Consider the following 22,787-nt stretch of genomic DNA (forward strand, 5'->3'; position numbering starts at 1 on the left):
TTAACCTTAGCAGTGCTGGCTTAGCATATGCCTGGCCATTGCCCTCATGGGCAAAATCAGAAATTTTTACCAAGTTATTAAACAGAATGAAAACATTTTCAGTTTTTTTTTTTTTTAATTTGGTAACATCCAACTCAGCACTTTAACTACCTGTAAGTATGGAAGTATGGATTACTTCATCTTAATTTCTGTCAAATCCTCAATGTTAGTTGATGGTTTATAATGTGTTAGGTCAAGGCATTGTGACAGCATTATCTGTGGCCACACCACTAGCCGGCTGTGGTTCCATCATGGAGTTTAGTTTGACAGTGGAATCCCAGGGCTGAAGTTCCAAGGGGAGCAATGCAAAAAGAGAGTGGGGGGTGGAGTGCTCTTCACTGGACTGAACCTGTGCTATGGAAGTTAACCCTTTCTGTTGCACCTCATACTGAATTATCATGTCACATTGCTGTTATCTCAAATTGGAGATATTTGGTGTGGTTTCAGCAGGAATGTATTTACTGATAATAATATGAATGGGACACTGGTAATGAAAATGGGAATGAAAAAAAAATTTTAAGTTTTTTTAACTGCAAAGTCAGATAGATATACAGAGAGGAGGAGAGATAGAGAGGAAGATCTTCTGTCCGCTGGTTTCCTCAGTCTCCAAGTGGCCACAATGGTCGGAGCTGAGCCAGTCTGAAGCCAGGAGCCCAGAGCCTCTTCTGGGTCTCCCACGCGGGTGTAGGGTCCCAAGGCTTTGGGCTGTCCTGGACTGCTTTCCCAGGCCACCAGCAGGGAACTGGATGGGTAGTGGGTCTATTGGGATATGAATTAGCGCCAATGTGGGATCCCAGTGCATGCAAGGAGAGGACTTCAGCTGCTAGGCTACTGGTTAGGGCCCCGGAAATGAAAATTTTAACTGTTCACGTAGGAACAGCTAAGCTAAAAAACCTTACCTGATGTTTACTTTAGCTAAGAATTCTGTTGCCTTCACAGATAATTTCTATTTATCAGCTTTTAGATTATGAAAAGCTATATGCTAATCATAAGAACTTCATGTGATCACGATGATCACCTAAGTTTTTGAATACATAGTAAAATTTTTTTATTTTCGTAACTGTCCATTTCATTGATTTTTAAAAATAAAGTCATAATGTTTGTTACATAGTCATGATCCCTATGTAAGTGGATGAGTGGATGCCCATTAGAGTGCCATTGTCTGGTTCTGATTATCCTCATGCAGAAAAGATGTACAATCTTCAGAAATACTTGTCCCGTGTAAGTTAGTAACCTGGAATCTACTTATATGATTTGGAACCAGGTATATATTTCTAAAGCTGGAACTTCAGACACAATGAATGCCAAGCTTCTGAGTACATCTTTTGTCTCTTATCAGCATGAATAATGCATTTTATGTTTTAGATTAAGCAGTATAAAGACAAAGGCTACAGAATTAGGAATTTTTATATTTTCAAATTTTTGAGGAGGAAAGCACAATAATGTTTTTGCCATCTTGAATTACATAACAACATTTCTAGTTTTGACATCTGATTATTTCTCGATGAAATCATTGGAAAGCCTGTAAGTGGCTTTTTATTATTGTGTAATGGCATGTTGAACTTTGCTGTCTCTTCTGCAATTATCTGTGGTTCTGTGGAATTCCTTTTTTGAAGTGCACCTGAGATCAGTTTATTGGGCCTGCTTTTCCTATGTTCAAAATGTTATTGAGTGTAAATGGTGAGCTCGGTGCAATGCCTAGTGACTTAAGTCCTCACCTTGCATGCCCCGGGATCCCATGTGGGGCCCAGTTCATGTCCCAGCTGCACCACTGCCTATCCAGCTCCATGCTTTTGGCCTGGGAAACCAGTAGAGGACAGCCCAAAGCTTTGGGACCCTACACCTGTGTGAGAGACCCAGAAGAAGCTCCTGGATCCTGGCTTTGGATTAGTTCAGCTCTGGCTGTGTCAACCACTTAAAAAGTGAATCAATAGATGGAAGATCTTTCTCTTGCCTTTCTTCCTGTCTGTATATCTACCTTTCTAATAAAAATAAATAAATCTTTTTAAAAGCGTAAATGGTGGGTATTTGTGGCTAACATTCATTTAGGTCATGAAACCTTTGTTGGTATAATGAATACTGATGAAAAATTTTTATGAAATAGTCCTGGTGTAAGCCATTCTACAAAGGAAAATAATTCCTTGTGACTTTGAGTGCCCTGGCAGTTCTTCTGTCTTTGTGACTCCAAGCCTCCCAAATGAGGTGAAAGCCACCAGTCTACTAGTGTCCACTGGTGTCCACCAGTCCACTGGCTTCTTGCCCCTTGCCTTGTCTCCTCTTTACCTGAAGATGGTCCTGTGAGCAAAATGCCGCCATGTCTATCATACAGAGCTTTGATGGGTTCCACGAGCTAGTTTTAAAATATTGCATTGAGGTTTAGAAGCAGAATACAGATATTGATTCTATTTTAATTTCATTAAGGTGTTTGGCATCTTTCCTATAATTTGCTTCTGTTTGTATTAAATTTACATATGCAGCTTTATTATTTGAAAGAGTAGGTTTCCATTTGAGGTGATGTGTTCTTTTCCTGTGGCTGTATTCCGGTACGGAATCCTGACGTGCAGCGTCAGGGTGTCAGGTAGGGGCCTGGCCACATTTCTCTCCCAGCCTGTGGAAGACAGTTCATCCTTCCTTATCTCTTTTTATTGTTTTTGGTGACTTGTTTTTTTTTAATTGTGATGCCTTATACATAATGCAAATTTTTCCATTCAAATTATTTTTCAGCATTCAACAACAATTAGTTTCATTTTTTGTGTTTCCATCATTCACCTTTTTGTAGCTGAATTTTTTTTTCTCTTAATATAAAGCTTAAATTTTATTTTTATGTTTTATGAACATTTAAAATGCTTGTCTTTGTTTGAGAGGAAGTAAAAGGCATGGAGAACAAGAGAAAGGAGAAGAGAGGAGGACATTCGGGAAGGCAGGGGAGATAGAATGCCTTACATCTGGTGAGTTGCTCCCTAAATCGTCACAGCAGGCTTTGGGCTGGACCAGTTTGGAGAACATAATCCAGGTCTCTGGCACCAGTGTTAGGAATCCCATCTACCTGAGCTGTACCAATACTTGCATTGTTTGCAGAAGCAGGCAGTTTGAGTCTGGAGCTGGAGCCAAGTATTGCACCTGCGCATTCACGGGTCTTCCTCAGTGTGCTAAGAGCCTGGCCGGGGCTGCTGGTCTTTGGCTTATGGCTTTATGGCTTTATCTCTGCCAGTGTGTTTACAGTGTGTGTGTGTGTATGTGAGAGAGAGAGAGAGATATTGCAGAAACTTCTCAAGATACTACACTTAGTAACATCTTTTGCCATGTGAGAAATATTTACGGATTCCAGGGATTAGGAACTTAATGCACCTGGGAGACTGCTACTTGTAGCTCAACAGAATGACCAGTAATTAAATATTTAGTCGCGGCCCAGATATGAAGTTATTTTTAGGATCCTTCTGTGTAAGCAGTCTTCTTTCAAGTCAGAAATAGCATGATATCCTAAAATTAACTTTCGTAGGAGAGGAATCCTATATCACAGTTTGTTAGTGTTAATTTTAAAATATAGCCAGACAAGCACGTTGCTTCAAGAATTCATCTTGCTATCCAACCTTTCCATCATCGGTTACAAGTCTGCAGTTTTATTGCATCTGATTGAATTCAGATGAATTACTGATTTGGTGGGCACTTGCATCGTGACTTGGCAGTTGTGCTCCCTGATGTTTATCTTGAAGATGATTTCACTAAAAAAACCACAAATGTGTGTGTTAATCACAAAAAAATCACTTAGAAACAACACATCAAATGTAGAATGTAGAAAAATCAGACTGATTTAGCCATATTGTAGGAGAATGCCATTTCTTAAATAGAACACAGTCCAAATATTTTTAAAAGATTATTATTATGTTTTGTGAACATTAAGTGATTTTGATATTCCCAATATTTAAAAAAAATAATTATTTCTGAGAGATGCTTAGTAGCACATCGAATGCGTTTATGAAATGGAGAGGTCAAAGGAATCAATAATTGTGTTTGATAAAAAAGTCTTTGTTGAAGAAATGTACAGTGAAACTGAAGCAGAATCTCAGATCTTTTTTAAAAACATCTCCAAAATGGAAGTCCTCAATCTTTGTTTGGTAAAACTTCAGTTACGATAAGGTCACCCGTCTTAAGTATATATACAATCTTCAGTGATTTTATATCAAAACTTTGGACCATTTAATTTTCCCAAGAAATGCACTTTTCCCTCATTTTCTTGTTTGTAAGTAAAGCAGAAATGCAGAGATGAAAATGTGTAATTTGGTGAGGTTTGAGAACGTAAGCGCCTATGTGCGCGTCTCCCCGCTCAGGTGCACCGTCTGAGCATCACCACGGGATGTTCCCTTTGCTTTTTCCTCTCATGCCAACTGGTCTTTGGTATTCTCTGAGAGATAACTTTGTCGGTGTCTGGCCTTACTATATTTGGACTCATACAGTATGAGTCTAAGGAGATTGTTTTGTTAACCCTCTGTCTGGGGATTCTTCCATGTTGATATCTTTATCAGCACTTCATTCACTTTATTGTTGGACGCTGTTCCATTCCATTGATAGACTTCAATTTGATATCCATTTGTCAACTTTAATGGACTTGAACATGGTTATAGTTGCAAATATTATAAATCTGGTGTCGATGGATTCCTGCACCATTCTTTTTAGAAACATATGTTTTCATTACTTCAAGTAAATATTCAGGAAAGGAAAATGCTTTCTAGGTTAGGTAGATATGTTTAATAGGAAAAATATTTTAAAAAGAGAGCATGCTACTTTGTATTCAGCAACAAATTGTTGTTTCAACTCTCTTGACTAAATATTGGTGTTAATTGTTAGCCATTCTAGTATAGCCTGTCCTACAAATTCCAGTCATTTCTACAACCTTGAACTCCAGTCTTTGCCTCCTCAGCTCAGTGCACATGAATGGCATATTTGTCCATTGTGGCAGCTGGTGTCCCCAGTTAGAACTCTGGATAAATTAGCGTTTATGCATTTGTCCTCTCACAGGATCAACGTCGTGTTTTGCCTATTCTTTGATTCCTGAGAAGTCATTTCATGACTCTTGAGTATTATTGTGTGAACACAAGCCTGATCCAACTTCTGTTCTTGTCAAAGTGGAAACCCTCACTTCTCGTTGACTTTGTAATTCTATCTGTACATTGAGCATATTTCCCTTTCTCTGCATTTATTGCCACCTTTTTTGGCAATTTCATGTAGGATGAATTTATTTGTGGTAATATGCATGTGCATTTGGTAACCAGTGTGTTTTGTAGCTGAGGCTGTGTTGCCTTTAATTTCTATTTAGTTTTATTTTCTGGTATTGTTATTTTAAATTCTGATTCGGCATATACCTTTAAAACATTCCTTTTGGGACTGGCACATTGGTATTTCAAGCTAATCCTCTGTCTGCAGTGCCAACATCCCAAATGAGCAACTGTTCGTGTCCCAGCTGCTCCACTTCCAGTCCAATTCCCTGGTGATGGCCTAGGGACGCCGCAGAGGATGACTCAGGTCCTTGGGACCCTGCCCCTGCGTGGGAGTCCTGGAGGAAGCTCTTATCTCCTGGCTTTGGGTCAGCTTAGCCCTGGCTGTTGCAGCCATGAAAAAACCTCTCTGCCTCTCATTCTCTCCCCTTAGATCTGCCTTTCCAATAAAAACAAATTAATCTTTTTTAAAAAAAAACATTCATTTTGAGTAGCTGTTGAAGACAAGTTCTTGCAATTTGTTTTCCACAGTGAAGATGCTAAGATGCTAAGTTGGGTTGTTGTACCTGTGGTTGTCATTTTTCATTGAGTAACTGTGGGTTTCTCAAACTTCTTTTAAACTATTCAATATGTGAATTATAACTGACAAAATTAAAATGAAGGGCACTACATTTTATTTACCCTTGTATTTGGTTGCCTGTTTTCATGGCTACCAACCACTGCTGCTTGGTTTGCTGCTGAAGGAATGAAGAAATGCTTCTGGAAGACTTTAATGAACTCTTATTATATATTGCTAATCTGTACTAGACTTTTTACGCCGATTTGTTTCATAACTCTCTCTTGTTTGTTTTTATACACTTTTTTTTTTATATAAATACATCCCCAAAGTTATTGGGTTTCTAGAAACACAAATAAAGAACAGATGGCTGCTCACACCTTGTGTTGACCATGAGGGTCAGCTCTTTCATCACATCCCCTCGTGGTCACTGTGGCAGCTGCCATGTGGCGGACACCTGTGGCTGTTGGGGAATGTTCCTGCCAGCGGGTGCATGTCCTGCAGCTCTGGTGTCACTTCTCTTGACAGTAGCTTACTTTCAAGCATTTGAGTTACTTGGTCATTTATTAGTATGGAAAGAAAAAAAGGAATAGATAATTCAGCCTAGATATGGATTCAAATGTAGCTCTACAAAAGGTGTTCTTTGAAAACATTTTCTTGTGCTTGTGTTGGTACTAATGACCTGATTGATGTTGATTGATAACTCAGGAGTACCGTTCAAAGGTGAATGTTGCTATATTGATGACATCTGTTCAATGTACACATTTCTACATCAGGGCCCATTGACAAAGTACTGTAAGCATTATAATTTAGATGAATTTTAAGAGAATAGAATATGTGAAAATATAAACAAAGATTGTATTACTAGGATCCTGATCTGTATGACTTTGGTTTCCATATCATGAGCAGACCCTAAGGGCCTGTGGCATGGAGCTGTCTGGAGTTGCATGCAGCTGTGAATTTTAACTTTGCACTGCAGACCCTTCTTTGGGACGTTACCTGTTCTTTGTTGCAGGCTGTGAGGATTTGCTCTGTGTTGTACATTGCATTAACCTTGAAGTGTTCAAAACATTGTGACTCGTGGAAAGATGATTATCAGGTAAAAAAGGAATTTGTGAGGAGTATTGGAAATGCTCTGAACTTTTAGATTCATCAAAATGTATGTGCCCGGGAGCTTTGTAAATGCTCAGAGCTGGCAGGAAATTTTATGTGTTTGCTAATCTGGAGAATTCTCAACACCTTTGACCATCTAGAGAGCATGGATCTGAGTCGAGCTTGAGAAATGCAGCAGATGACTGTAGAGCTTTTCAAACAAAACAAAAAGCCATTGCTTTTGAATTCCCAGGATAATTTTCAGAAATTATTAGTGTCTTAGAAAGAATTGGCTCTCTTAAGCTTTATCTACCCTAAGAAATTGTTAAGCAGAAAAAAATCTTTAGCTGATTGTCTAAGTTACCATGAAATTCAAAATGCTAGATATAATGAATTTTATTCGGTGGCCACAGCTAATGTGTGAATTTCAAATATGTAAGTTGTTCCTCAGAGGAATGTTTGTTACATATCTTTTAAAGAATGTTAGTTACAATACATTATTCGACTTAAGAGTTCAGAAATCATTACCCGTTAACTTTACGAACATCAAGATTAAGATGTTTTATCGATTTTGCAGTTTGAATGTATTTCAAGCATGTAGCGCATCACGTTAAAGTATCTGGTATTAAAGTATCTTTCCTTTCTGGGGGTGTACTATATAACGTGGTGACTCTAGTTCGTAATATTGCATCATATATTTGGGATTTGCTGAAGGAGTAGATGTTGAATGTTCTCATCACACACAAGGAAAGGCAATTGTGTGAAGTTATCCATTATTAGTGTAGTCATTTCAAACTGTGTGCACATCAAAAATTATACACCTTGAATATCAGAAAAGTTAAAGAAAAATAATGAAAGCTTAGAATTGAAAAGTGCCCAGAATATTATACATCAGAAATTGTAGCTAAAGAATTAGCATAGCTCTAAATACACATTTTAGTAAAGATTGAAGGTTGATGAGCATCCATCTGGTAGCATGTGATGTGAGAAAGGTGGCCAGCTCAGAGAGTCAGAGAGTCGCCAGGTTATAGTTGAAGGGACATCTAGAGAAGACGAGGCCCAAAGCACATTCAGAGGCAGCGAAGTGCACCCAGAGCTCAGGGCTGTGTCTCCTCCAGAAGCCAGAGGAGGCCCGTCTTCCATCACACTGCAACAGCTAGCATTTGGCACTTTTCTTCTCTGAACCTAAAGACCGAATGTTCTGATTGGACCTTGTCTTTTAACATTTAAGCTTTTCAATTTGGTCTTGGATGTTCGTTCTTTCTTTTTGGCTCGGGATTTTGGTTAAGTGCAGTGTGAATTTGAGAAAACCTTTCTTCTTTATTTTTTGATGGACATTTAAAATAAACAGGCTCAATGTTTATTACTGTGGACACCAGACATTAAATATGAGTGTAAACAGAATGATTTCAAAACACTTTAGTCATTAAATACCAGTGGAATTGCATTAATATTATCTTTTATTTTTATCCTGATTTTTAAAATCTTTTCTGAGATAATTTTGTGGTTTCCATGTTAAACATTTGGTACATATATGTATATGTGATTTTTACTTCTGAAGTTTAAGCAGAAACGTAGTCATTTTTGTGCTGAATATAAAAATTTAAATGTATACTTTGTTACTAAGAAGTGATTTGAAGTGTTATCTTGCATTTAACATATGTGGCCTAGAAATATATTTTGTGTTGCCCTTACATGTAGGAAACAGTTTAAATAAGCCTTCGCAACTGAAATCTAAGGGGGAGGTTCTACCTCAAAGTCTCAATTTGTGACCTTTAGAAAAATTAGAAACCTGTGCATATTGGTAGCAAATTCCACAAGATAAAAAAATGTGCTATCGCTACCTATTGGCTGCTGCTTTAAATAGGAAATTACCATGTACCACTCCCCTGTGCTTCCTGACCTTGCCTGCCTGGCCCATGAAGATAAATGACTGTCTAAATACCTTACCATCGATTCATAGTTTTTCCTTACTTCTTTCCATTTTACCTTTTCAGTTGTTTGTGTGCTTTAGTTGCACGATTATGTTTCAGTTTCTCTTGCAGCTGGTTCCCAAGAGGCCAAGCAATGTGCATTTCAGCTTCCAGCACAGTCGTCACTCATCTTAGGAACTCAGTTTCGTTGATTGGAGTGGTGCTGATTCTGCATCCAGGGTCAAAGGACTAAGGATTGAAAATATTAGAAAAAAAAATCTTGAAAGGAACAATTATAAACTTTTTTGGGTCATTATTCTGTAAATGAGAATATATAAAAGCTATTTGTAGAGTATACATTGTGTCAGTATTATAACTAAGTGAGAGTTGTAATAAAATTTCGGCAAGATACTATGTAGGTTACATGCAAATATTATAATATTCTCCCTGTATAAGGGACTGAACATTGGTGAATTTTGGAACAGATGCCCTGATATCAACTGGAATTGATCAGAAGTCAATACCAAAGAAAGAAATTCTTAATGCAAAAATTTATTTTGTGATGAGAAATGAATGCATGGGTCATTGGGCTTACGGATACAGTTCTTTGATGGAACAGTGGTGGGCGAAGCACCTCACCATGAACAATGTCATGATCACTTGGTGTTTTTAGTGTCTGTGGTATAAGTTCTTTGGGAACACTGGGAGAAAACAGAACTCCTGGTTAGCTCTGCAACTTTTTTTTTCAAGAAAATGAAACACATTTTGTCTGTGGACATCTGGTCATCAATCACTGTCTTTAATTTTTCTAAACAGGTCACCTGACTGTCACTAATCGTTGCAGAACATTAAACTGATTGTTCAGTGTTTTTATTTTTTGAGAATGATGGATCTGATTATTGGAGGATTAAATTTAGATAATTAATGGAATTTCCACTGTAGTTTGTTATGTTTATTATGAGGTAATTACATGAAAATGTAGCTCAATCAAATCATTAACGTGTAAATCTAGCAGGATGACTTTGTCCTGCTCCATGTCCTTGCATTGTGAATTTCAAAGAGGATGATCCTTCTTTTGCAGACTTAGTTTTACTTGTCAGAGGTGTCATATGGAGTAAGAAATAAAAACTTGTCTCTGACATTTCAGAAAGTCCTTGTGTGTATCAGACTAGAAGTAGCTATTCATTTTTTAAAAAAAATCACAGATTGCTGTTGGGAAGGAGAAGAAAATATTTAATCCAACACAGGGTGGTTCCTCTAGGTTACTCAGTAATGAGGTAATAACAATGGAAAATTTTGCACCATTGCTGTCTCTGCGTCTCAACTAAATTATGAACAAGCTCTTTTTGTGATTCTGTTTTTGTGCTGTGATTCACAGACTCAAAATTTTCTGTCTGGTGTGTTCCTTTTAGCAGTGATAGTTAATAGTAACCACCTAGCTTTCTACAAGAAAATGCGTGTGCTTGTATTCCAACAACAGTCACTGTGCGTGATACTCTGTGGTCTTAGTTTTGGATGTTCCAGGATTTCTTCATTTTGTTATTGATGATGTCTAGTCCACACTCATGGGCGGGGGAGAGGCATGAGTAGAAGTAGTCCTTATCTCTTTCACATCTTTCTTTGACTAGAGAATCACTAGGACATGATGGGGAAAATCTAGGACATGGGGTATCTTTAGGATTTAAGCATCGACTCTCTGAAGAGTAAAATATTACCTGTTTCCATTCTTGATGTTGGGGGTCCAGTTATGGTCCTTTATGCTGATACTCACTATATGGTACAACATAGTGTTTGTTACATGAATTGCTATCATTTAGTAAGACCTACTTCCTAGTATTTAATTTTCACTAAGTTAGTCTGTGCTACTCTTACCCCCTAAATGTACATTTCTAAGATTTGTTTACTTATGAAAAATTATTTAATGGATTGATATACCTAATATTTTGGATATACATAATTTTATAGGATTTCTTATACCATATAATAGCTTTTGTTTTATAAATATGTTTGTTAAACTTAGTATTACTGCAAAGCAGCTGGGTTTTTTTTTTTTTATGAATTTGCTTACAAGTTTATTGTTACAGATATTCTGTTTCAGAAAGTCTTCCTAGGAGTCATTGCTGTCGAATCAAATTGAGCAGGTTTCCTAAGAGCATTAGGAAGGGACCTACCCAGATAGCATTCAGCGATAGTACTGTATTAGAAATATCCACTCAGATGAGGTTGGTTGGTCCAGCAGAGGGCAAGGACAGAATGACTTTCAGCTCCTTTGGCCACTTGTCATGCCTTGCTGCTTCTTCCTTTAAGATCAAAAGGCAGTGAATTGGAGTATTACCTCTGTCCAATTGAGGAAGAACCTTGCCTTGTAAGAATTGCCTTGTATCTCTGCTTGAAATCTCCACTTCCTTGGTAGTTAGGCAGATGTTGAACATGATTGCTGCCATTTTTTATATAGTACTTCTGTCTGGAGAATTCAGGTTGAATCATTTCAGGAGAATCAACCGTCTAGTTCTCAGTCTTTCTGTGGCTTTTTGTGCTTGTTTTTATCTCATGTTCAGCACCTGTGTTGTATAAATTACTTATTTTTAAAATTATGGCTTATTTTCCCATTTATTTGAAAAACAGAGAGAGATAGGTGTCTAGAGAGAGTTTCTATATTTCACTCCCAAACGGCTGCACTTACGATATACTGGGCTTGGCTGAAGCCCAAAGCCTCAGACTGAATCTAGACTTCCCATTTGGGTGGAAGGACCCGGGTGACAGACATCACCTGCTCCCTGCTAGGGAACATGTCATTGGGAAGCTGGAATGGAAAGTAGAGCCATCCCTCATATCCACGAGCTCTTACGGGGAATGTGGGCCTCCTCAATGGGGTCCTAATGGCTGCGCCAACCCCCAAAGTTAAGATAATTTGTAAAGAATTTACATTCTGTGGTTTTGTGAACTGGTGTATTAAGGGGGCATGCTTCTCTTCCTTTATTGTATTATAACTGTGAAAGTAAATGTGAAAGCGTTTCTCATAGTTGTGTATAAATTTTTAATTTGACCCTTTGAGGAATACACTCAAAGTCTAATTATCAAAGAAGTAATTATGCTCTAAATGTACAAGGTTTCATTTCTGATGCTGTTTCACCATGGATATGGCTTTTCACGTAATTCAGCATTTTAGTTCACACTGTATTCTCAGAATGCTCAGGATGCTTGTTGCACCCTCCCCACCATACTCCTGCTTATCTCAGAGATGTAGAAATTTGTGCCTTCACACCTCAGCGAATGAACTGTGATCGCTAAATTGCCAAAATAGAATCACTGCTATACTATTTGAACATTTTTTTTGGCAATAGGTAATTGTTCTCATCCGAGATTGCTTCATAGAAAACAGTTCATAACAGTGCGAGTGTAGTATGCCAAAACAGTTGATTACTTTTGGACTTAAAGCTTAGTTTCTGGTTTTAATATTTGCTTACAGCAAAATGCTGCTCTGTGTAACATAACTTATTTGCCTAGTTACCACGTAACAGTTTGTTTTTCATGCAGTAATGGCATTATTTCATGGCAAACAGCAATTTTAATTGCTAGAATAATTCAACATTTGTGTCTGACTACAATTATACTGCAAGCTCCAAAAAGTTAAAAATTTATGGTTATGGTATTGTAGTATATCTACTTTTTCTGAAATGAATTAGTATCCTAGGTCTTACAGAATAGTCCTCCTATATTTCCATTCACATGAAGTAGTATGTTTCTACCGTATGGGTTGCCTTGTTACTGTTGATTACTGAAGAAAGAGCATTGGGTTGAGTTTCAGATTTTCTTATGGACCACATTTCCGATACTGCTTGTGCTTATTTCAGGCTGAAATTTAGAACTCCAGGTCTGAACGCACTTGTGATGACTCCTGAGAGATCTGCACTGACTGGTGCAATGCGTGGAATGCAGTATGCGTTCTTTAGCACTGGCACGACTAAGATAAGAATGTTATGACATCATTTTTAGGTATTTTGTTCTTCCTTCATTTCAATTTTAACTCCTTAGATTTGGAGCTACTGAAAGTAAAATGATAGATTTGGAAATGGAAAACAAATAAATAAATATGTATTTTAAAGGAGAAAGTATTACTAATAGACTTTTAAAAATAAAATAAGCTATTAGTACCTTAGCTTATGTTAAACAAGATACATTCCCCCTATTTAAAGTCATGTTAATGATGACAATATGGTCACATTTCACTTGTCCATTGGTTAGTATGGGTTATAATCTGTAATAAATTTTTGGTCAGTGATATAATTCATTCACTATTTATTCAACCCCCAACTAGTTTTGAGGACTAAAAACATATATGAAGGAAGTTAGACAGCTGTCGTGCAACATGATAATTTTGTGTGAGGGTGAGGGAAAAAAAAATATGTCAGCAAACACAAAAGCAGAGCTGTAGAGGTCATTGTATTTGGAGAAAAATACCTAAAGAAGATTGAGAGTCGGGTGGGGCTGGAGGGGTTGTCTCTGAGGTCTCCCAGGAAAGCACATGTGGCCGCATGGTACCAAACTCCCATGAGTAAGTGTTAGCATGGATCTTCTTTTTGGGGGTTAAAGTGAAAAAGTACCTAAATGTAGAAATGATTTAAGAGAAAATGGGCACCTAAGAATTAGAAAATGATCCTTGATAAAATAAAATTTCAGTGTAATACAGCTTCTAAGCAAAATAATTATATTTTGTCTATTGTTAATAAAAATAATAAAATAAGGCAGTTTCATCTGTAGTTATGATAGGCTTAATGAAGATTTAGTTCCAGCATGTGACCACATCCATACATTTTCTGTTTTGTGATTAGCTTTAAATGTTGCCCCAAAAAGGATTTAAGAGAGTTCAATATGCTGTTTTTCTACATTACCTATAAATGGATTATTGCTATCTTATTTTGAAATAGTGTTTGAGATAGATTTCACTGAAACACAAAAAAGATGACGTCTGTATGAAAGCGATTGGTTCAGAACAAGAGTGGGGCCAAGAAATCTGGAATATTTTAGTGTTAGAAAAGATTTAATTTTAGGATCTACCTAACTATAATCTGTTTAGTACCTTACAGAGTGATGGTTGATTTTACATTATTCTCATGAGTTGTTAAGTAGCAAGGCAGGAAAACTATTTGGTTATCAGTGAAGCTTTTAAAATTAATTTTGATCCTTCAAAGAAACTGATGATGGGTTTTAATATATGTAAGGTATTGAACAACATAATGAATAATATTTTATATTTCACTTACAGAATTGTTCCTGAATATAACCTTCTTTATGTTGAGACTTTACTGAAATCCCAGGGACAAGAATAATTCTGCAAAGACTAGAGCGATGTGGAGTTAGAACGCAGCAGACGGATCAGTTCAGCACTGTGCAGAAGCAGACAGAATGAACGTGAGAACAGGGTTGGAATGATGAGCTGCAAGTGTTTTAGGAAAAGGATTTCCAGATTTGAAGAGAGTGGTTGTGAGGGTTCCTCAGGCTCCAGCCCGGGGATGACCTTGCCTTATAGGTAGCAGGAATGCTCTAGTATCTTAAAGCAGGAGTGACATAATCAGATTTACATTTCAAGATGTCACTCTAGTGAATGTGAAGAATGGCACAAGGGCTGGAAGAACCAGGAAGTGTAGGTTAAAGGCTGTCACAGAAATCTAAATGGCAGGTCATGGGAAGCGGACAAAGATAGCAGTAATTGAAGTACAGATAAGTGGACAGATTTGAGAACTCTAGAATGTAGAATTGACAGAACTTGATGATTGAATAGGTGGGTAGATAAGGAAGAAGAAAAAAGTATCATCAAGGGTGATACTGTAGAATTTAGTCCCTGGCGGATGGAGTTTCAGGTGCTAGAAGCAAAGGGTGACTTACAGATGGCAGTGGTCGATTGGAGGGTCCTCTGAGTCTATTGGCTGTTCCCCAGGAAGCTTCCTGTATTGGTTTGATGCTCAGACTACTTAAGTGGACTACAGATACAGAGCTGTAATTTGTGAGCATATTGTGCGTACGTGAAACTTTGAGAGTACTTGATTACGCTCAGAGAAAGGGGAAGAAAGAACAGTCAAATGAGACTGGAAGGAGCCTTCACGGGAATGGCATGAAAATCAGAATTTGTAAAGAAACTGAAAAAGAAAGATAAAGGGATCTAGCACGAAAAGCATATCAGGGCAAGTAAAATAATAACTGTGGCATGGCCTTTGTTTTTGAACACAAGGGTTATTGATGGTCTTGGCTGAGAGAATTTCAGAGGGGAAATAGAAGGGGAGAAGGAAGGCAGTGGTGCTAGGAGATTAGAGGATATATGAGAATATATGAATATATATTCAGAATACTCTGATTATATGAGAAATGATGGTTGACTAGGAAGTTTTGGCATGACCTTCATGACCTGGTCTGTTTGCGCTAGCTTCAGTATGTGTGTTGTTTGCTGCTGTCCTTCTCAATCCCTAACTCCCAACCAGATGTTGTTTTTCTTATGTTTTTCCCCCGGTGACACGAATGTTTGATGTTCACTTTTGCCTCTGGGGGAGAATCTGCTGCCTTGTTTTGCACACCTAGTGCCCTGTCCAGCCCAGCCCTTTGTTAGCCTTCAGGGCTCAGCTTGGTGCCCTGTCTCCAGCAGCGTGCTGGCCTCTGGCATGCTGCCCTGGCTGTTAGCCTGTCCTTACCCTACCAGCCACACTGCTTTGATTTCACTGCGTGGATTTGTTACCCATCTGTCCCAGGTGGTGTCACGAGGGCAGGGAACATTTAACTTTTCATACTCTCTACTAAAGTGTCAGGCTCACATGTTCTCAGGGATTTATTGAGTGAAAATGTCGAGGATATGTAGTGAGATCCTGCAGAGGGTCAGAAAATAGTTATGTGTAGCAAAATGGAGACGTTGTCCTTCCAGGATGGTAACGGTAACCGTTTTATGCAAAGAAATGCCAGGCAGGGGCATGAGAGGTAGACCTTTGATTGGTTTTCATCCCTGAAAAAGCCAGCTGGGGAAAATGTTAAGAACTGAGTAACAATTTTCTGCCTCCCTATCCTTACAGCCCCACGAAAGTGTGTTAGGGTTTGTTTCCAAGAGCCTTACTTAATGGCTAGAGTTTGGAACATGATCCAGTCTTAGTGCTTCAGGGTGAAACTTTGAAAAGTGATCATGGATGGGATTAAGTTGCTAGGGTGGATTCAGATCATCAATTATGGTGGCTTTAAAGGCAGCTTATGGACATGTGGGCCAAGCTTGCTTCCTGTCTCTCCACCTCGGCCTGCCCCCTGAGCCACACACTCTGTTGTGCTGGAGAGTGTGTTATGGTGGCACAGGGTACCACAGGTCTGTGTGAGATTAAACAAAGCTGTAATAATACAGGGGCTCCGTGCTATGTGAACATCAGTTTTCAAGCAAGTGACCCAATTTCTTACCTCTTTGTGTGCAGTGATCCTGTTTGCTTTATTGTTTCTGTGGCAAAATTGTCTCTGGTGGTGCTGGAGGAATGTGCCAGAATGCAGCACAGGCTCTCTACGGGCCATGATATTCAAAGTACTAGATAGGCTCAACTTAGCAATGAATTTGTTTCCTGAGTCAGTCTGTGGTTCTTTTAGCTCTGCCCAGCAGGATTTATGATATAAGTAGGGCATCCTGAATTGTGCTACAGGACTCTTGTGTTTCTCACAGGCCTGGCTGACTTCTCAAGAGTGTATTCTTATAAAGCAGGGCCTGGCCACCTCATGTGCTTGTCTTCCGCCTGCAGCCAAATGGCCCTCACTAATAATAACGCCAGTGCCATGGGTTTTTGGATCCTGCCTCAACATCAGTCTTTAGCCAAATCGACTCCTTTACTTTCTTAGCCCTCGTATTTTTAATGTTTTTATAACGGCACAATTGCATTAAAACAGAAACTTATTAGAACAAATTATTCTCAGGGACAGCTGACAACAGTAATAAACCTTTGCTGTTTCTCCAGCAGCTGCCGCTCAGGTGTCCAGTTAAAGAAATGGGCAGGTAGATGTTTATAGAGATCCAAATGGAAATGGTGTGTTTGCGGATGTAGTTAAGAGTGTTGTTGGAGCAGGATTGCTGGGTGTCTGGATTCGATAGATAAATGGAGTGTTGCAGGCAGCAGTGGACTTAAGAAAGCAGAAAGTCATGGCACGGGAGACAGAATGAAGAGATGTTGAAGAAAAAGCTAAAGCCTCAAACACTGGAATTAAGATTCAGAGGAAATGCAGATACAGAGCATGATAAGGCTCAACAAGGGCTGCCCCTCTCAGACAGTATCAGTGACTCAAGGTTTTAAATGAGTGCCCAGAAGCACCCTTAAAATTCAGTGTTCACGGGCCCGGCATGGTGGCGCAAGTGGTTAAAGGTCCTCGCCTTGCACGCCCGGGATCCCATATGGGCGCCGGTTCTAATCCCGGCAGCCCCGCTTCACTTCCAGCTCCCTGCCTGTGGCCTGGGAAAGCAGTCGAGGACGGCCCAAGGCTTTGGGACCCTGTACCCGCGTGGGAGACCCGGAAGAGGCTCCTGGCTTCGGATCGGCATAGTATTGGCCCGTTGCGCTCACTTGGGGAGTGAATCATCGGATGGAAGATCTTCCTCTCTGTCTCTCCTCTCTGTATATCCGCCTTTCCAATGAAAAAGTAATAAAAATAAATCTTTTAAAAAAAAATTCAGTGTTCAAAGACACCTGGACAGTATTCTACTTCGGCAGAACGTCAGAAATCCTCCTACAATCTCAAATGTGACATTGCCTTACATTGCCTTACACTGAAACAGACCTATTGGATAGCAGCTCTTTCCATTGTTGCTCATGGGATGCTACAATGCGTTTGGAAAATAACAACTTTGATTTTGCAGTAATTGATGTTTAGACGTTCTTCTAGATGTTATTGAACTGGAAAGCGTTAGCTCTTTCAGGAAGTCACTTTTTCCTGGGATACTGAAGAACTATGATACTAACTATAAAAGCATACTTTCATATTTGTTGGTGTTCCTACATCAACAATGAATGTTTTGTAGCCATAACAAATAACCTAAAAGTAGAACTATTTCACTTCAGACTGTTTGCTTTTGTTTTGTTTTAGTTTTTTATCTTATCAGTTATAAATTGTGTGTGATATTTTAAAAGTCAGATCGTCTCTACAAAGCTTATGATGACAAATGTCAGTCCTGTTCTTCTCCGGCCATGATTCTGCCTTCAGCTGCCATCTCCATCTGCTATGCTCCCCCGTTTCTGAATGATTGGCTTGCCTCCATTTCCCATTCCATTACCTTTTTTTATGGTAAAAGAACACTTAATTTCTTTTGAAGGTTTATTTATTTTTTTTACTAGAAAGTCAAATACACAGAGAGGAGAGACAAAGAGAAAGATCTGCCGCCCCCTAATTTACTCTCTAAATGGCTGCAATGGCCAGAGCTGAGCCAATCGAAGCCAGGAACCTGGAGCTTCTTCTGGGTCTCCCACGCGGGTGCAGGGCCCCAAGGCTTTGGGCCATCCTCGACTGCTTTCCCAGACCACAGGCAGAGAGCTGGATGGCAGGCAGGGCTGCTAGGATTAGAACTGGCGGCCATGTGGGATCCCGCTGTGTACAAGGCAAGGATTTTAGCCACTAGGCTACTGTACCGGGCCTGAGGCAGATGATATTTTTATGATTTCCTTTTGCTCACTAGTCTCACATTTATTAGAACTGATAATGGGTTAGAGTTAACACAGAGGGTTTTTTTAAAAGATAATTTCTAATGTCAGCATAATACACTTTTGCCAACTTGCTGTGTTCCATCACTATTCTATCAAATAAATGCAATTCAGAGCTTTGTGTGTGTGTGTGTGTGTGTGTGTGTGTGTGTGTGTGTGTGTGTGTGTGTGTGTGTTGTGTGTGTGTAGCAGAGATGAAAGGGATTTGTTTGTATTTATGATATTGTTAAATAGGAAAGAATCAACATTTTATAGTTAAGGAAAATAAAGACCTACTCTTTAAATTTAATTTTCCTAAAGAAAGCAGTGAGAGAAATAGTTGTTATAGTACTCAGAAAACTTGGTTTAATCCAGGAAATGTCCATAGATGCCATTCCATCATGTTTTATTGCCAATTTGTGTTTCCGACATATCCCATAGCATGACAATTGCTAACATTGCATCAGCTGTCCAATGTTCGCTTGCTCACTGTTTCTGTGAGCAACAGAAACCATGCAGCGGTCGGCAGTGATACCGCCCAGGGGAGTTTTCTCTGTCCTAGCCACACTGGAATGCTGCGTTGAAATAACCTCCATTTCTAAGAGACAGTCCCATTCACGCTGCGCTGTTGGTTTCTTTTCTTTTCTTCTTCTTCTTTTTTTTTTTTGCAATGTTAGATTTTTGTTGTGTCTTATTTGCACATGTTTCTTGAGCAGTCCTTTAGATTTTACAAGTCTGTGTTTCTTTGAATACGAGGCTCCAGTTGCTTATTCCAGGCTTCAGTACAAGATCGTTTCTGTGCTGGGAATCTGAAACATGGATGTGTAAGAGCCTCATGGACAGCGTGGTGATTTTGACATGACCAAGGCTCAACACTAACTGTAAGGAAGGAGTTCTCAACAAATGTCTGTTGCTCTTAGGGGTGATGGATAATGTACTCAGCTACAGTACAAGCAGTCTAATTTGAAAGTAAGCAATAGGGACTTCACAAAAGGTCTTAAAAACAACATTTGATTTTTATCAAAAGCCTAATGGTTCTGGATGGAGAAAAATACCTATTACACTGGGTTCTCACATCCATGAGTTTCACATCACTGAATTCAAGTTCAAAGAATCCTTGATTCAAAGTACTTGGAAAAAAACACTGAATATAAACTGAACCTCTGCACAAAAGTTTGTGTGTGTGTGTGTGTGTGTGTGTGTGTGGGTATTCCAGACACAACCCAGCATACAAATATTTGCACAGCAATATACTGTGTTAAATGTATGTAATCTAAAGATGATTGAAGGAATCTGGGTGACTTGCATAAAGTTTATGCAAATACTACCCCACATCTTCTGTGCAAAACTGGAGCATCCGGCCTGCGGCATCTTTCATACATGGTTTAAAATTGTTTGCTCCACGTTATTGGCCCACTAAACTTTTGAATCCATTTTTTTTCACGAACTTCCTAAAATAATATTGTGAATGAATAGATGCATCCTATTTCATCACGTACGAATGAGGCACATTCTTTGCACCTTCATGCTTAGTAATGGGGAAAAGTAGTAATTGTTCATAATAGTGCAAGGCGGAGGAAACCACTGTGAGAAAGAAAATATGTCTACACTCCTGGGGCTTTTATGAAGCAGAGGAAATTGACACATGGTATTCAAGTAATAATTTTAGGTACTACTTAGATGACGCTTCAAATATGAAGGTCTGTAACATGGCCTTAAAATGCTGTTCATTTGTAGTATTACAATGGTAATTTAGGAGAATTTTTAATCCTAGGCTATTATTACCTTTTGTTTTTAAGAATCTACGTATCTAAACTATTCAGAACCTTGCCTGAGGTGTATAAACATTTTCTTGTGATCTCTGAGAAATTTCTGCAAGAAAACATTGTAACTGGGTGTGTGAGGTTAGCAGTCTTATGGATGGAGCTCTGTCATTGCTCCGTCATTGTTTTAGATCCCGAAAAAAAGAAAATCTTGTGGTTTCTGCCACTGCTCTATTATTTAAAGTCACGTAGGTTGTTTTGAAATGACCGAAGTAATAAATACAGAACAGCTATGCAATAATACAATATAACATTTGTGTACATTTGGCCACTTAAGAAATATCCTTGAGGGCCCAGTGCAGTGGCCTAGCAGCTAAAGTCATCGCCTTGAATGCACCGGGATCCCATATGGTCACCGGTTCTGATTCAGGCTGCCCTGCTTCTCATCCAGCTCCCTGCTTGTGGTCCTGGAAAGCAGTCGAGGACGGCCCAAAGCCTTGGGACCCTGCACCCATGTTGGAGACCTGGGAGAAGTTCCTGGATCCTGGCTTTGGATTGGCTCAGCTCCAGCCATTGCGGTCATTTAGGGAGTGAATCATTGGATGGAAGATCTTTCTCTCTGTCTCTCCTCCTTTCTGTATATCTGACTTTGCAGTAAAAATAAATAAATCTTAAAAAAAAAAAAAGAAAGAAAAGAGAATATCCTTGAACCCAGTCTATAGCTCAGTGGCTAAAATCTCACCTTGCAAGTGCCAGGATTCCGTCTGGCCACCAGTTCATGTCCCGGTTGCTCCAGTTAACGTCCAGCTCCCCACTCATGGGCCTGGGAAAGCTGTAGAGGATGGCCCAAAGCCTTGGGACTGTGTATCAACATGGGAGACCCAGAAGAACCTCCTGGCTCCTGGCTTTGAGTCAGCTCAGTTCCTGCCTTTATGGCCACTTGGGGATTGAACCAATGGATGAGAGATCTTTGTCTCTGTCTCTCCTTCTCTCTGTAGATCTGCCCTTGCCAAGTTGCCGTGTGTGCTTTGCTAAGGGCACTGTAAGGACAGGCCAGACACAGAAGTAGACCTCACAAATAGTTTCTGATCCTGCTCTTGCCTCTGTGATCTGTGGGCGGGGCGCAGCAGCTCTGAAGGGGAGAGTGTTGACCCAGCCCTGGTCCCACACTACCTTTGAACAGGCACAACAGTCACTCACTCACAAATTCAAGAAGAAAAAAATTAATTGGAATGTTTCAAGTAAACTCCTTTTTTTGGATTGAGTTTCTGGGTACTACTGGTTTTTTTTTTTTTTTTCTATTTTTTGAAATGTTTGTCTAAGAAACTGATAGGAGTTATATTCTCTGTCATTGTGATGATTTTGTGATTATTTTGCAGTTTATTAGTGAAGTTGAACATCTTTTAAGTATCTTACAGCTCATGCTTTTAACAGTAGAGACTTATACCTGTTAAATATCTAAAAACTGGCAGATAAGAGAATCAATATCAAAATATAGCTGCCTGTTTTTAAGAAGAAATACCATTTTATTTTATGCTGAATTAGCTTTTTGAAAAAGAGTCCTCTTTTTAAAATTTTGAATAACTATTCTAGTAAAAATTTGAAAGGGACCATTTTGGAATTAACTGCTTCTTCCTTTGTCATCTAAGATACAAGTGTAGGAGCCTTTTTATTTTACTGCTCATTGTGTTCAAGACGAAAGTATGGCATGAATTCTGTATCCCTTTGGCATTTTAAAATATTCAGATAACGAAAACCGCCCCCGTTTTTTCCCTAAAAATATTCCTTGTAAAAACTGCCTGACAATTGTGATAATGAAAGAATATGAGATCTATTGGTGGGCGTATGTTTTGTTGATAATGCTATCTATTATCTAAAAAGAAAAGGAGCCAAATTTTCATCTTGCTTTGTATTCATTCAAAAGAGCCATATTCTCCAGGAGACTTTTTGTCTTTAACTCTGTGTGTTTTTATGTTCATAAGGCTTCAAAAGATGAATGCAGTATTTTGAGTATGTTTTTCTTTATGGACCTAAAACTTGGTTGTTTAAATATACGTGCCTGATAAATGAACACGGATTTTGCTATCCAAGAAAATTGCAAATGGTTTTGGCCATTTCAGTCTAGGCTCAGGAGAATTAAATCAGACGTGACAAATTGCCTAGAGCAATCTCAGCTGAATAAATGTCTTCAAAATTTTTTAAAGTCTTTTTGGTTAAACATTGCTTATTAAACTGTTTAATTCAATGTAAATATATATATATGAAGTATTCCTTTAAGTAAAGGAAAGTATTTCCTTATCTGGTTCCGCTTCTTTTGTTAAGAAACAAAAAGAGGTAAAACAAATGAAGGATTAAATTCACCTTGTAAATTCTTAGGCTTAAAATATATATATATATACAAATGCAAGACTTTCTTTTTTTAGTATCTAAAGCAGTTATACCCTGGCTTCTCTGCCCACATTCCACAACTGCCAAGCCTCACCTCTCCTGGAACTCCTGATAGCACACAAACCAGAAATAATATTGCTATATCC

The 22,787-nt window shown here is 38.8% G+C and overlaps 1 protein-coding gene across 2 annotated transcripts in view; it reads left to right on the plus strand.

Moving 5' to 3' along the window:
* The window catches only part of XRCC4 (X-ray repair cross complementing 4), a 146,914-nt gene that overhangs the window by 26,414 nt on the left and 97,713 nt on the right, over window positions 1-22,787 (plus strand). The gene's annotated exons all lie outside the window — the stretch shown is intronic.

The sequence above is a fragment of the Ochotona curzoniae genome, unplaced genomic scaffold (genome assembly GCF_017591425.1).
Source record: "Ochotona curzoniae isolate NIBS_2020 unplaced genomic scaffold, NIBS_Ocur_1.0 contig_4501, whole genome shotgun sequence".
Lineage (NCBI taxonomy): Eukaryota > Metazoa > Chordata > Mammalia > Lagomorpha > Ochotonidae > Ochotona > Ochotona curzoniae.